Consider the following 15,974-nt stretch of genomic DNA (forward strand, 5'->3'; position numbering starts at 1 on the left):
TGGAGGCCATGCTCAGGACTTTGGATCTTAGTCTACATGTGATAAGAGGGCATTAGAAGATTTTGTTTAAATAATTGCAAAGCTGATTTGTCTTTGACGCATGGACAGGGCATTTATTTGTAATTGGTGGATGGAATCGGAAAGTCGAAGCAAGGGCTTTAGCACTCTCTAGTTGCAGATTGGGTAGAAAATGAAGTAAGTGGGTATCTGGTGGGGGAAGTTATATGTCTGGTTGTTGCATGAGGGCACTAGGCCTCTGAGTAAGAGACACCAAAAGTGAGCAGATGACTTTGAGTCCTGAATTTCACTTTTTTGTGGTCAATATGTGTATCTTCAGACACAACCTCCAGAGATGACCATTCTGTTGTGCACAGGAGTGGATCTACGGATCTATTTCACACAGAGTCAGCACCATTGCTGGAAATACCATTGACCTTTTTCTCCAATAATCATGTGTGGCCACAAATGCAGTTAGACACACATGCTCCTTATTAAAGAAGAAGAAATATTCAGAGGTCAACTTTTTTCACCATTGTCTGTAACAAACAGATGGAGAACAGCATGGTGTATGTGGGGAAACAAAATATTTAAATTCTGAGGTTAGAGGAGGAATTGGGGTTTATTTTCATTTGGGAAACTGTGAGGTATTCTACTTTACAGTATTGTGTTGCTCAGAAGTCCTCTAAGTCATGAGGAAAATTATTGAAATTGATCTAAGTGAATACTTCCTGTTGGCAAAACTCTATGATATGAGAACACAGCTACTCTAGACATTTAATAAGAAAGATATGGGAATACATGAACACAGCTAAAATCGGGGGACTGCGTACATAAGGAAGCAAGCAGAGACCAAAAATGTTACAGAGATTTAAAAACAAACTGTAGATATAGCATACATGTTTGTACATGAAAAATTGTAGAAAATAAAACTTGGCTATTCTACCATAAAAAGAATGCATAAATATCTACTTTAGGAAATTTAGAACTATAAATACCATGGAGGGAAATTTTGAATAACTTTTTAAAAGTCAGATGTAAATTCTAGTTGTCTTATCTGCTGTAGAATGTGTACGATCTCAAAAGCATACTTCTGGACTTTTGGCCACCAGATTTGGCATCATATCTCATGTTTGGCAGTCTGCTAAGGAGAGGACAAGGAATGGGATTAAGTCTGGTGGCATGTCAAGCTCTAGCTGCTTTGACAGAATTGTATGGTGAGGCTGGCACAGCACCTGCCCACTCTGATCCCTGGTCCCAGCCAGTGAGTTTTATCAAATATATACATGAATGCCAATTTCCTACAGAGTAATAAAAAGGAAAAGCATAATTTGAAATTGAAAGTAAAAATTCCAGCATGCATTAGAACTGCACTGTCCAAAACAGTAGCCAACAGTCACAGGTGACTATTGGAACATTTGAATTGTCACTAATCTGAACTGAGATGTGGTGTAAGTGTAAAATACACTTACAACAGATTTATAAGATTTTATACAAAAAATAGGAAGGTAAATATCTCATCAATAATTTCAGTTTGACTACATGTGAAATGATAATACTTTGGATATTTTTGTGTAAATAAAATATTTTGAAATTAAGTTCAACAGTTTCTTTTTACCTTTTTAATGACTATTAGAAAACTTAAAATTATATATTAGTATTTGTGGCTTGCATCATTGCATCATATATCTTTTGGAAATGTTTTATTAGAACTTTATTGGACTGGGCTTCAGTTTAGCCAATGCAACACACATCGGGCAAGAAAAAAAAAAGAAAAGAAAAAAGAAAAATGTGGTGGCTAAAGTGAGAGGACTATTATATTATTTTGGTGTTAAATATGAGTATGAATCTATCATTTAATGGCTATCTAACCTTGAACCTTTAATTTAACCTCTCTGAAGTACAGGATATTTTATCTACAAATAAAGAAAAACAATACTAGAAGCTTAAGGTTATGAGAGATTTTAAATATACTTAGCACAGTCCTGGTTTCCTAATAAGTGCTAGGAAAATTTACTTTTCCAGCACTAGAAGAGAGAAAACTGAATTCTGCCCACACTTCCTCTAATAACTAGCTTTGTTGTGGTAGGAATATATGTTAATTTCTCTAGGTCTCAGTTAATTCAGATGTAAAATAGGGATATGATAACTGTTTTGAAAATAGGTGTTTCTGTAAATTGATTTCTGAGATCTTTTCACTTCAAATATTCAAATTTTAATGATTCTGTTTCAATGACTCAAATATTAGAAAAAATATCCATATGACTTTCAAGAATCCTGGGGTTTTCCTCAGGATTCAGAATTCAAAAAGCACGTTAAATCTGTTAAATCTTATCTAACTCAATGCGATCAATATATTTGACATCATCAAAATGGTGACCAATATTTTGTAAGTTTAACTATTTTTTACTAAAACAAAAATACCGTCTCCTTAATTTTAAAGCTCTTGCAAAGTTACAAATTTTCTTCATATCTGACAAAAATGTTGCCTCCCTTAAAGCCCATAGATGTACTTTTACGAGAAGCTGTTTTTGTCCTTCCTAAAAGCAAAGATATTTCTTCCAACTTAATATATCTCATGCTTCCATGACTAACTGCTTCCCTCCCCCCATCCCACCCCCCCACCCCACTTTTGTATTCCACTCTGTGATGCAACAGCTGAGAATCAGCAAACCAGATTTCCGTGTTACCAGCTGCTTCTATGTTGGATTCTGCCAATAGAGGATGCTAGAGGGAGAATGCAAAGTTGGAGGTGGAGAAGGGACTTGCTCTTTCCAGTCTGCTTCTTGTTGGGTCCCGCTCCGCTTTCTGTTCTGGCGAGCGTGACCCCAGGGGCAATTCTTCACTCTGACAGTGGCAGGTCCTTCTCCATCAGGAGCTGCACATAGCTGGAACGTAGAGTTCGAGCCTTGTGGGGCCTCCTCAGAGAGACCAACACCACCAGCTGGACAGTGGCCTCACCTGAGTTCCAGGAAGAGACTCAAACACCAGCCTGCTAGCTGTGCCTCTTCAGAGGTCTGAGTGTCCCTCGGCTCCGAGAGGTCGCTCCTCCAAGCTTCTAAGTCTTAAAAATTCCAGCTATTTCCCCTTGTTCCTCCAAGCCTCAGTTAATAAATGCTTCCTTCAGTTGTGACCACTGTGATACCTTCATGTTCTCTTTAGCTTTTCAGATCTCTGATAACTTTATATCTAGTCAACAATTCTTTATATAAAAGCCTCTCTGTTAAAATAACTGATGTGCTTTCTGTCTTCAACCAGATTATGTAGACACAGATATGTAGATTTCCATGTTTATGTATTCCCTAGTTGGATTGGTTGGCATTTAGCCCATCTCTTCCCTACAATCTTCAAGTTAGGTTAATTGACAGTTCGTATTCCATCACAAGTTAACTTCCTTATAGGTGGAAGATAATACTGGTATTTGGTTTCTCAAATTCTTTGTTACCCTTAGAATTCCAAAATGTGACTTCTGACTTAAGATCTAAAGATGGTACAGTGAGAAACTGGGATTGACAGTTTCATTTTCATGAATAATGTGCATGTTTCACACATTGTCTTGCCTCTGAAAATTTACTCTCCCAGAACCAGCAAGCTAGAGGTAGTTGGGTAGTTGAACTCACTGAGAGGGCTTATGTTCTTCTGACGTCTGAAAAGATCTTTGGAGTACATGATTCATGGCTTTTAAATTGTTTCTTTTGAGGTTGACGAGTTAAATATATGAATATTCAATCCTCAACCCCCCAAAAAACATCCAGACACAAAACCACATGTTTGCAAGGAGGTAGTAAATAGACTGTTAGATTCTAAAGGGATTTGCTAGTAGTTACATCTCAATTGCATTCTAACAGAAAACTTTCTAGAGAAAGGATTTATAGCAAATTTTAAGGATAGAATGGGACTATATGGTTTCAGAGGATGTGGGATAAGAAAAGCATAGGGAAATACTAAAATTCAAAATGGAAAGAAGTGAATAGTGATAGATAAGAGAGTGTTATTTTGAGGCAAATGAGTTAGAAGAAAAGGGAAAAGAGAGAAGAGGGAAAATGGTGAGAATGAGCCATTGATTTTTTTTTATGCAAATTTGCTTGACGACAAAAAGGAGAATTCTGGTGACAGTGCAACTCATATATGTACACTTCAGCCCTTTTTTGTTGTTCTTCAATTTACTTTCTTTTTGCTAAATGAGATTAATTCCCTAAGTCTGTAGTTTCTTATGCCTTTGGCTATTTTCCTAAAACAGAGTTATTTTAAGTGAGTGTACTGAGGTTTTAGAACTGTTATTTAAGGTAAAAGTTCAATCCAACTCTCTCTAGGGAGAACATTTTAGATAGATCATTAGGTAATTCAGGGGGAAAAACATCTCATTTCTTGCTTACATTTCAGATTTGATTCCCTATACAGATTTAACAATTTATTAGGATAAATGGATACAGTCCAACATTACCCTCCAAAAGCACCCTTACCATGCCAAAGAACCACGATGCCAAAGAATTTAAAGGGAGATAGGGAAGGCCATCTGAAGGGTAAAAAGGTTTACAAAAAAGCATTTGCATTTTTTTAAGAGGCTGCAAAAACTGCTTTGTTTCTGAATTATGTCATTCAAAAAAAAGTAGAAGAAAAATGAGTCAAATTCAATTTTTTCAAAATATAAATTGAGTGTATCATCTATTTGGATGCCCAACTTATATGGCTGGAAATCAAATAAACCATTCTGATGAGGATTAAAAAATAACTCCTCTACCTTGGCTCTTTATTTCCTAAATTCTGATTTAGGACAATGACTTGTATTTTGAAATGCCCTAATGACACATCATTTAACTTTTTTAGAGATCTACTTGATCTATCTTTTTGTAAAGCTGATAATAGTACAAAGTAATAGCTTCTAGGAAAATCAGCAGTGTTCAAATTCTACAGTGCAGTGTATCTGCTCCCAAAGTATATGACTGTTTTGCTGGAGGGTGTAAGCCAGCAAAGTCAGATTGTATGTAGAGACCAAATAGCAATGTAACTATTGGGGGAAAAGTAGAAGTTGAGAAATTGCCCTCTGGGTAAAATGTTAAGTGAGGAAACGGCATGATTTATGGCCATTTATGTGGTATTAGCATGTATGTGGGTATAACAAATTAAACTTATGTTTCTGCTAATAAGTAAACCAGAAAATGATAGTATCCAGAGAGCAAGTCTCTGAGAAAATCTACCTGATAGTTTTGTGGTTTCTAAATTAGCTTTTTAAACTTTAATGACGATGCCCTGGAAGGAACAGCATATTTCACAGCTTTGGAAATACAATGCAATGTTAGAACGACCACAAGCTTTCTAAGAAATCCTTTGCTCTTTTTAAATAAGTATTTCAAAAGTTCTGTTAGGAAAGAATCTTTGAGATTTCTCCTTTTTGGCAGACTATATATTGCTATGTTTCCCCAAAGGATTCATCTATTCTAAAACACATTTAAATAAAAAATTATTGGATTCAAATTAAAATTTGTTTGATGTTTTTGTTGTTAAATGCTCCCAACCTACTTTAAATTTATTTTTCCTTTCAGTTTAAAATACTGCATCTTTTGGGGGAAAAAGGTTTCCTACCTTTTAAATCAAAAACTTGGACTGCATTACAGGAAAAACAAATCTTGTAACAGAGGAAAAGTAAGGTTGAATAGCAAATAAATTAGATTCAGACTTGAGATAACAGAAATAGCTGTAATCAGAAGATATGTTTTATTATTACAGATGGAGATAATGGTGAGAAAAGTGTGGGAGAATGCCTAAAGGCTTATTTTAAGACAAATGTAACAATATATTACCTACATGGCTTATTTCCACATATGTATTTTTAATGTCTTTTCTAGAATTTACTTTTAATAATGAAAAGCAAATTTCATCATCCTAGAAGAAGGATTGAGATTGTCAATATTTATTGTGTGTTTTTAAGACAAAAGGTATCCAAGGCTATTTACTATATACAGAGAGATAACTAAATTGAATATAATTTTATCCATGGCTTCATGAAGCTTACAATCTCTGTTGAAAGAAAAGTTTATAAATTTGAGGGGAAAAAATGAGGCATACTTTATATCAAATGTTTGATCATCAGATTTTTAAATTCAAGAAAGACAAATGAAAGAAATAAAAATCATCTGACTCTGTGCTCATCTGACGCTGAGGAATCAGATCTGTGCAGTATTTTAGTCACAAAGAATGTTGTTTTAATAAAGAATAGGTTGAGGTAAGGTCTAGAGTAGAGGAAAGGAGGAGAAGAAAGGGCACTGGAAAATTTTTGATTCTGTGTAAAGGAAATTACATATGAAAATGACCCAGGCTCAGTTCCTAATTTGAAAAAGTTCCTTAACTCTTCGAGACCCCGTTTTCTTCATCTGTTAAATGAAACAGTTGACTTAGCCAATTGTTATTATATTTTCCAGTATTAAGATTTCAGTGTCTCAATGCAGCAAATAGGGAGCTACTGGAAGTCATCACTTGGACAGCCAGTATGAGAATTTACTGATTATTGCTAATCAAATGCTATTGCTACATTGCTTAGAAGTAGGGCACTTTAAAGAAACCTATAGCAAAAGCAGTGGCTCTTCAAGAATGTTATTACATAATTCCTAATAAACATAGATTCTATTCATATCATGGGCCAGGTACTGGATCTGGAGTTTATCAGATAAAATACAGGAATTTTCTTTGCTCAATCTGGCAACCCTAATGGACTAGGTCTTTCTTCATTGACTTCACTGGAGGACATGAAAGGACTATGCTTTGAATCTTACTTTTTTTTTTTTTTTGTCTATAGCTCTTAATTCTATCTTTAAAAGAAACTTATAAATGAGAGATGCTATATTCTCCCACTAAGTGATTTGAATGAAATTAGTAACAGCTGATAGCAGAATAGAGAAATTCTGTTGAAAAGTGTCTAGAGATGGTGAAGACTGTAGATCTATAATAAAGATTTCATTTTGTGGCTCTTTCTGTTAGTACAGAAGAAAAAACCAACACCCAGCACCACAGCATTTTATGTGATTGACCAGGTATGGCTTATGTATATATGTTGGTCTCTACATAATGAGTTCTCAATATTAGTACTACAAAATATGTTTGTGACTTATTAGTTATCTAATCACCAAGACCTGACACTCATGCAACAATTGGCAAGGATATTAATTTATTCTGTTTTGTAAGTAGTGTCTCCATTTTGGTGCCAGAACCTTTCCTTCCCTTTGTGAACAGATAATAGCCTCTTTAAATTTTAAAAATATTTTTTATCATATGCAAAAATTTATTTTTTATTTGTGTACATTTAGATGATTTTTAATAGGTTGTATGGATTTATGTAACTTCCAACCCAATCAGGATACAGAACAATTCAATCAGGCCCCCAAAACTCCCTCATGCATCCTTTACAGTCACATGCTTTTCCGACCGCTAACCCCTGACAACCACTGATCTGTTCTCTATCACGATAATATTATCTTTACAAGAACGGAATCATACAGTATGCACACTTTTGAGACTGTCTCCTTTCTCTCAGCACACTGCCTTTGAGATTCATCTTAGTTGTATGTATCCATGGCACGTTCATTTTTATTCTATGGCTGTACCATAGTTTGTTTATCCATTCACCTGTTGAAAGACATTTGGATTGTTTCCAGTGTTTGGTAATTATGAAGAGAACTGCTATGTGTATTTGTGTACAGGTTTTTATGTAAGCATAAGTTTTGTTTTGTTTTGTGTTTTGTTTCTCTAGAGTAACTACATAGGAGTGGGATTGGTGGGTCATGGGATAACTGAATGTTTAACTGCCAAACTGATTTCTGGAGTGTAAGACCATTTTGCTTCACCACTAGCAATATACAGGCATTTTAGTCTTACTGCACTTCAGAGATATTTTTACAAATTGAAAGTTTGTGGCAACCCTGCTTTGAGCAAGTCTGTAGGTGCCATTTTTCCAATAGCATGTGCTCACTTCGTGTCTCTGTCATATTTTAATTAAAGTATGCACATTGGTTTTTTTTTAGACATAATACTATTACACAAAATAGACTGCAATATAGTATAATCCCAACTTTTATACATACTTGGAAACCAAAATATTCATGTGACTTGCTTTATTGCAGTATTAACTTTATTGCAGTGGGCTGGAACTAAACCACAGTAACTCTGAGGTATTCGTGTATATGTGTTCCAGCTGCTCTGCATCCTGGCTAACACTTGGTATTATCATTATTTTTTTTTTTTTTTATTTTTTATCATTCTAATAAGTGTGCAGAGGTATCTCATCATGGCTTCAATGCACTCTTTCCTGATGATACTGATATAGAATATCTTTTAAAGTGTTTATTTGCCATCTGAACATCCTGTTTGCTGAAGGGCCTGTTCAAGTATCTTGCCCATTTTTTAAGCTGGGTTGTTTCTTTTCTTACTGTTGAGTTTTAATATACTGGATAAAAGTCCACTGATGGATATATGATTTGCAAATATTTTCTCCAAGTCTATTGGTTGTCTTTCTTCCAATTAACAATGACATGCACAGGGTTTTAATGTTGAAGAGGAAGAATTTATCAATGTTTCCTTTTCATGGATCATGCTCTTAGAGTCATATGAAGGAATGCTTTGTCTAACACCAGGAAACAGACATTTCCTCTTATTTCTTCTAAAAATTTAATGGTTTTTTGATTACATTTAGATTTATGATAGAGTGGAATTAACTTTGCATATTTTTAAGGTTTAGATTTGCTTATGGATAGCAAATTGTTATAATATCATTGGTTGAAAAGACTTTATGATCTTTATTAATAGGATTTGAACTTTTCAAAATTTGCCATGTTTTATGGGTCTATTTTTTTGAGCTCTCTATTCTGTTTTACTTATCTGTATATCCATCCCTTCACCAATACCACACTATCTTGATTAATTTATAATCATGAGTCTTGTCATCAGATAGTGTGATTCCTATAACTGTATAAATAACTTTTTATAAATAAAAAAATCATTTTGGCTTTCTAGTCCTATGTCTTTTCATATAAACATTAGAACCAGTTTGTCCACGTCTACAAAAAATCACTCTGGAATTTTGAATGGAATTGTATTAAATCTATAGATCAACATAATGTTTTCAATGTTCATTTCTGTTATGGCATGAATTAGTACTTCAATTCTTTTTGTGGTTGGATAATATTCCATTGTATGAATGTACCACATTTCTCTTAATCCAATTTTCCCTTAATTTTGAAGGATAGTTTTGTTGGAAATAGAATTCTTTGCTGATAATATGCTTCTTTCATCATTTTGCATATGTTATCCCACTGGATCTTTTTGACCTCTGTGGTTTCTGATGAGAAATCAACTGTTAATTGATGAACCCTTGTAAGTGTTAAGTAACTTCTCTCTTGCTGCTTGCAAGATTCTCTCTCTTTGGTTTGGACGGTTTGATTTTGATGTGTCTAGGTGTGCATCTCTGAGTTTAACCTACATGGAGTTTGTAGTGTTTCTTGGATGTTCAAATTTATGATTTTCCACAAAGTTGAGAAGCTTGGGGCCATTATTTCTACACCTATTTTCCCATAACTTTCTCTCTCTTCTCTCCTCCTGGGACTCCATTAGGCCTGGCATGGTGCACTTGATGGTGTCCCACACATCTCTGGGGATCTGTTCATTTTTCTTCATTCTTTTTCTATTCCTTAGACTAGATAATCTTAATGACCTATCAAATTCAATGATTCTTTCTTCTTCCTGATCAATTTTTCTATTGTACCCCTATAGTGAATCTTTCAATGCAGTTGTTGAACTTTTCAACCCCAGAATTTCATTTTGGCCTTTTCTATGATTTCTGTCTCTTTATTGATATTCTCTATTTGTCGAGCCATCATTCCCCTGGTTTCCTTTAGTTGTTTGTCTTTGGTACCCTTTAGCTTTTTGATCATATTTAATACAGTTGTTTTAAAGTCTTTGTCTTATAAGTCTAATGTCTGGGCTTCCTTAGAGATGGTTTATCTCAATTTGTTTTTTCCCTATGAATGCACCATAATTTCCTGTTTCTTTGGCATATCTTAAATTTTCTGTTAAAAACTACACATTTTGAACATTATAATTTGATAACTCCAGAAATCGATTCTTCATCCTTCCCAGGATTCACTGTTGATATTTTTTGTGAGCTGCAGATTCCATTTGTTCGGTAGCTTTTCAAAACAATTTTTGCCAAGACTGCATTCCTTGTCATGTATGGTCATGAAGTCTCCATTCCATTATTTCAGCACTCACCCAGTGACCTAACAGAGACTTTCTTAAATGCCTGGAGCCAAAAGAAAGAAGAAAATACTCTCCCAGTCTTTGCAGAATGTCTTTGAACAGAGACAGTTTTTTAAAACATAGCCAGGACACCTGTAACTCTGCCTTAGCCTTCAACCTCTGCTTGTGTGGATCCCAAAAATCAGCTAGTAGTGCAAGTCTGGGGTACTCTCAGGTCTTCTCCGAGCATGTGTCAAGCCCTGCACATGTGCAATGCACTTGCTCTCTGGTTTACTTGATATATGCATGAGCCCATCAAAGCCCTTATTGCCCCATGTATCTTCCTTCACAGCCTCCTTCTTACCAGGCTTGTAGGTCTGTCTGCTGCATTCACTACCTGTCATCTGTTGTCCCAGATGGCTGTGGCTAGTGCACTTTTAAATGTTTTGAGAAAATTCTGTCCAGGAGTTTGTGGCAACACTCAGAGAGTTTGGAGGTGGGCGAAACAAAGGCACAACTTTGAGCCAAAGCCTCAAGGAAACACCAGACAGGTAAAAATGCAAACTACAATTCTTTGAGAACAAGGTCCATATTTCCCCCTCTAGCACCTGCAAACCTCATCAGGACTGCTACTCACCATCCCCATAGCTGCCACTGAGCTGGAGAATGGGGGATGATAAGTGGGTTGGCACAGGTGTCATATCACTCTTAACAAAATTCAGCAGCCTCTTCATTAAGCATTCTTTGGGTGTTGTAAGTATTTTATTAGATTTCAGAATTAGGAAAAAATTGATTCTGGCAGTTTTTTTCCATGTTTATGGTGCTTCTTTGGAGGGATAGATCCTTAGAACTCCCTACTTTGCCATTTTTGGTGACATGGCTCTGGCCTAATATAGTTGTTATGCTAATTACAATCAGATCAACCCATGCACAGCTTGGAGGTGAGCTCAGGAGTTAATAAACAATTATAGAGTTGCTTTTCCAAGATCCTCCCTCCTCAGAATCTCCCTGTTACCATGTAAGTATTTGGGGTCCCCACTTTGTCCTCTAATGGTAATCTGGGGGTTTGCTTGCTCTGCTCGGTGTGTCCTTTTGTGGCCGTGCCTACATCTGGTGTCAAATGTCAGGAGGACAGAGAGAGAGAGAGAGAGATGGAAAAAAAAAAAAAAAGGCTTCAGAGTTCAGATTCACTTTCTTGGGACCACAGCTCCCTTGAACAGAGAGGACAATTCCACACCTGAACTGCAGTACTTTTGGGCCTTTGTTGCTGCTACTGTCGCTGCCATTTCTGAGCTGATTGTGGACACAATAGAGTGAAGAAATTTTTAAAAAGAAAGAAAAAAAAATGACAAAACAAACCAGAAATGGGGACTATCATAGTTGTTTCTGAGTGTTAGGTGTCCCCTTTCCTGCTCCTCAAGTCAGAACTCAGCCTTTTCCTGGAGCTCTGTGTCTGTAGCCTTGTACCTGCCTCTCATTTTGGGGTTGCACTGAGATCAGGTTGAGGGATAGCCAGGAGAAAATAAAATGGTCAACTCACTGCCAGGTCATTGATATTTCAATGTTTTCCTCTTGATCTGCCTGCTCCTGTTTAGTTTGCAGATTCCTCAGATAGCTTTTCCATGCATTCTGTCCCAGGTTTTATAGCTGAATTCCATATGATAGGCAGGGTCAAGTGTTCTTATGCCATCTTAACTGGCATAAGAATTTCAAAAGATTCTTCTGTACTCCAATTGCATCACTCTATAATCTTTACTTATTTACTGAGAAAGAACACAGTGAATTTGTGTGCATTAATTTCTGAGCCAAACTGCTTAGGTTCAAATCCTGCATCTACTGATTAACTGTAGAACAGGTGCAAATTATTTAAACAGAATCTGCCTGTATTCTCATCTTTTTAAAGGTAATAATGACAATAATAGTATCTTCCACACAGTAAGTTACTTAGTTAAAATATGTAAATGGTTAGAATAGTTCTCTGCAAATAGAGTACTCTGTATGCTTTGCTATTGTTATAGATTTAAAATAAAATGCAGCTCCCAACTCACTGTTTTGATTGTACCTAAAAAATAGTGGATGTCTGAAAAAAAACCACTGTTCAATATTACAATATTAAGATATACCTGGAGTCACTTTGTTCTTTAAGACTTTGTAAAAATACAGATGATCTTTTTCTAGTTTAGGCCACCACTTTCCCTTTTACCTTCACCATTTGTGTCGGTACATTTGTATAAGATTATGCTGTGAAATGTACTGTTAATGACCTGGTCTGACCACTCTAGCAATTAAATCACGTAATCAGAGAGCTAATTTTGCATTGCTGTGAGAAGGTTATTATTTGTTGATGTATATATTTTACAGAAAGTCAAATACTGAGCAGAGGGCATGGACTGATAGTCATGCATCAGCCAGGACTCAAAGGGAAACATAAAACCATACTTCCTTAGGATGAAGATAACAATCAGAAGAGTGATGTTCTTATATGGAAAAAAACAAAAAAACAAAAAACAGTCCATCTCTCACTCTTCCTCCTCTTTTGAAGGTAGGTCACTAAGAGTCAAACTTGAGAGATTGCAGGGAATTGCTGCCAGATTTTTTTTTCAATAATATCCACAAAAATTTAAGCAGAAAGTAAAAATGGAACACAATCTTATACTTGCTGCTTAGACAAAACAAGAACATAATTATGTTTGGAGGATACTTTCAATGGTGTCTAGCATATAGGTAAGTTTATAGCAGTCTTAGAAAAGTTTATGGACTCAGAGGCAAAAGTCAGAACCATGTGTGTATGTATATACATATGTATGTAAGTATATGCATGTATGTGTATATAATATGTATGTCTATTTATGTATGTGTGTATGTGAAGGACATTCATTACTGGTTAAAAAAAAGCACGTGTCCTTATTTTGTCTGTTCAACAATTTTGTACTCAATGAGATAAAGAGAGATAAAAATAACTTTTATTTATTTGCTGCTTTAGGGTGAAGGAGCCTTAATATCTAAAAACATTAGAGTTCCAGGCAATAGCTGAGTAAGACATCTGTAATGTTCTAAAACTGGAATGCCATGTTTCCAATCACTGCTATGTACAAATACTCTACTATCAAATCACATTATGAGGAATTGATAGTCATTAAGATGCACTGACAAATTTGACACCTGAGAGTTTTGTTTTAAAATAACAAGCAAAAATCCTTTAGAGTCAGGTGTTACAAAACTGGGTCAAAACCATCTTAGGAGAAAATAAATTTTGGTTCTCATGAAACAGACCATTCACGAGACTGGGCTGGATTTCGGCACAGCCAGAATTGGACTCTCTGATACCATCAAGATCATCTGGAAGTTTCAGTCTCTATGTGGAAGCAATGGGTACCAAAGCTGGGGGTAGCATGGTGCGACCAGTCCACGCTGTGAGGAAGGACTACTTTATCACTGATAAAATAGTTTAGAATTGTCAGAAAATTATGACAAGAAAACGCACTCTGACTTTTAGTAGGTTTTATTATTGTTTTAAAATTTGATGCCCGACCTAGAAGGGAGCACCATCCTCCCCACTATCCCTGCATTGTGTAAAAAGATGATGACAGCAATTCCAGTCCCTATATTTGTTCCGAAAGAAAGACACCTGCTTTCATCCCAAACATCTCGGCAACTTTCCCATTGTATCATAGTGCTTTTTACTGGGCTCCTAAAGGTCGCTGAACCAACATCTGTGGCTAGGAGGAAAGACCGTCACAGTATCCTCTCACCCTACCCTTACCACAGGAGCTAAGAGTGGTAAGGGTTGGCTTCCCAAAGGAAACGTGTCATTTTTTTTTTTTTTTTAACCAGAGAGGGTTTGATGAATGCTTGACAATTTAATTAGTAAATTCAACTTAAAAATCTTCACATACTTTGTCTAATTGATTTGTTATTAAGATTAAAATGCTTATTATTACACGTACCTGTTAGTAGGACAAACTCAGAGTTGGTACTCTAGGTCCAGGATGGAATTGTTAACCCTCTTCCCTTTTAACCTTCTTTTCCTCCCTGTCTTACATTGGAGAACCACGTTTGAACCACACTTTTGTCAACAGAAGTACAGACAGGAAAACACAGTCCTCAGAGAGCACCTAGCTATTCCAACTATGTAACCAACAACATGCATGAAATTTTCAGTGAAGTCCATGTTTGTACCTGTAGCCAAAGTTAAATATATGAACTTCTGTTCCTTGTTTATTTGTCTTGACAGGTTGAATCAGCAACCATGAAACACAATTAAATGCATCCTTGAGCAGTAATGAAATAACTGGCTCATACCTTTCATATGTATGCTGTTAGGGAATCCATCTTTTTACTCATAAGTTTGGGTTTCTGCAGAAATAACAAATAAAGAAATTGTAAAGTATTCATCATTTTACCACTTGGTTAATTCTAGCAAGCCTGACTCGATAGTCATGTACTGTCCCAGAAATTGACAAGCCGTGGATGGGCCAAATCTAATTCACTGCCTGTTTTTGTAAATAAGATTAAAAAAACCCACGCCCATTTGGCTATAGATTGTCTATGGCTGTTTTCACCTTACAAAGGCAGAGTTGAGTAGTTGTAACAGAGATGGTCTGGCTTGAAAAGTCTAAAATACTTAACAATCTGGCCTTTAGCAGAGAGTTTTCCAGTCCTTAGGTGTGCCGGTTTGGATGTATTATGTCACCCAAAACGACATGTTCTTTGATGCAGTCTTGTGGGGGCAGATGTATTAGTGTTAATTAGGTTGGAATCCTTTGATTGAGTGTTTCCATGGAGATGTAATTCAATCAACTGTGGACGAGAACTTTGATTGGATAATGTCCATGGAGGTGTTACCTCACTCATTCATGGCAGGTCTGAATTAAATCACTGAAGCCATATAAAAAAGCTGACAAACAGAAGGAACTCAGAGCAGCTATGAGTCATATTTTGGAGAGCAACTGAGAGAGACATTTTGGAGATGGCCATTGAAAGCAGACTTATGCTAGCCCAGAGTTTGCTCTGGAGAAGCTAAATGAGGACAAAACGCCCAAGAGCAATGCTTTGAAGAATGCACAGGAGCTGAGAGAAGAGCTGGAACATAACACAGGATCAGCGGATGGCAGCCACATGCCTTTCCAGCTAACAGAGGTTTTCCAAATGCCAATGGCCTTTCTCCAGTGAAGCTACCCTATTGTTGATGCCTTACATTGGATACTTTATGGCCTTAAGACTGCAACTTTGTAACCAAATAAACACCCTTTATAAAAGTCAGTCCATTTCTGGTATTTTTCAAAATAACAACATTAGCAAACTGGGACATTGGGCTGTATTAACGGTTTACATTTATTGAGTACTTACTATTTGTAGTCACTGAGGTAAAAATTCTAAATGCATGCAATGATTTTATTCTTGTCACAACCCTATGGGTCATCACCATAATTATCCTAGAAATGAAAAAACAAAAATAGAGGGATAAAATAAGCAAACCAATGTCACATAATCAGTATACATAGAGTTTTAACCAGAAACTGGAGTTTAAAAAAAAATATTATAGCTGATTCACTTAGCCACCACATCCTCACATTTGGTGAGTTTTCTAATTTCTACTAGGTGCAAAAATAAGATAATTAAGCAGTATGAAGTAATATAAAGAGCTTTTGAATTAGATGACCAAGGAACAAGTCTCAAGGTCTAAGTTTGTCATTAGTTAGCCAAAAGGATGCAATCACTTTACATTTCCTGTCATCAGCTTTTCTTCCTAT

The sequence above is a fragment of the Choloepus didactylus genome, chromosome 9 (genome assembly GCF_015220235.1).
Source record: "Choloepus didactylus isolate mChoDid1 chromosome 9, mChoDid1.pri, whole genome shotgun sequence".
Lineage (NCBI taxonomy): Eukaryota > Metazoa > Chordata > Mammalia > Pilosa > Megalonychidae > Choloepus > Choloepus didactylus.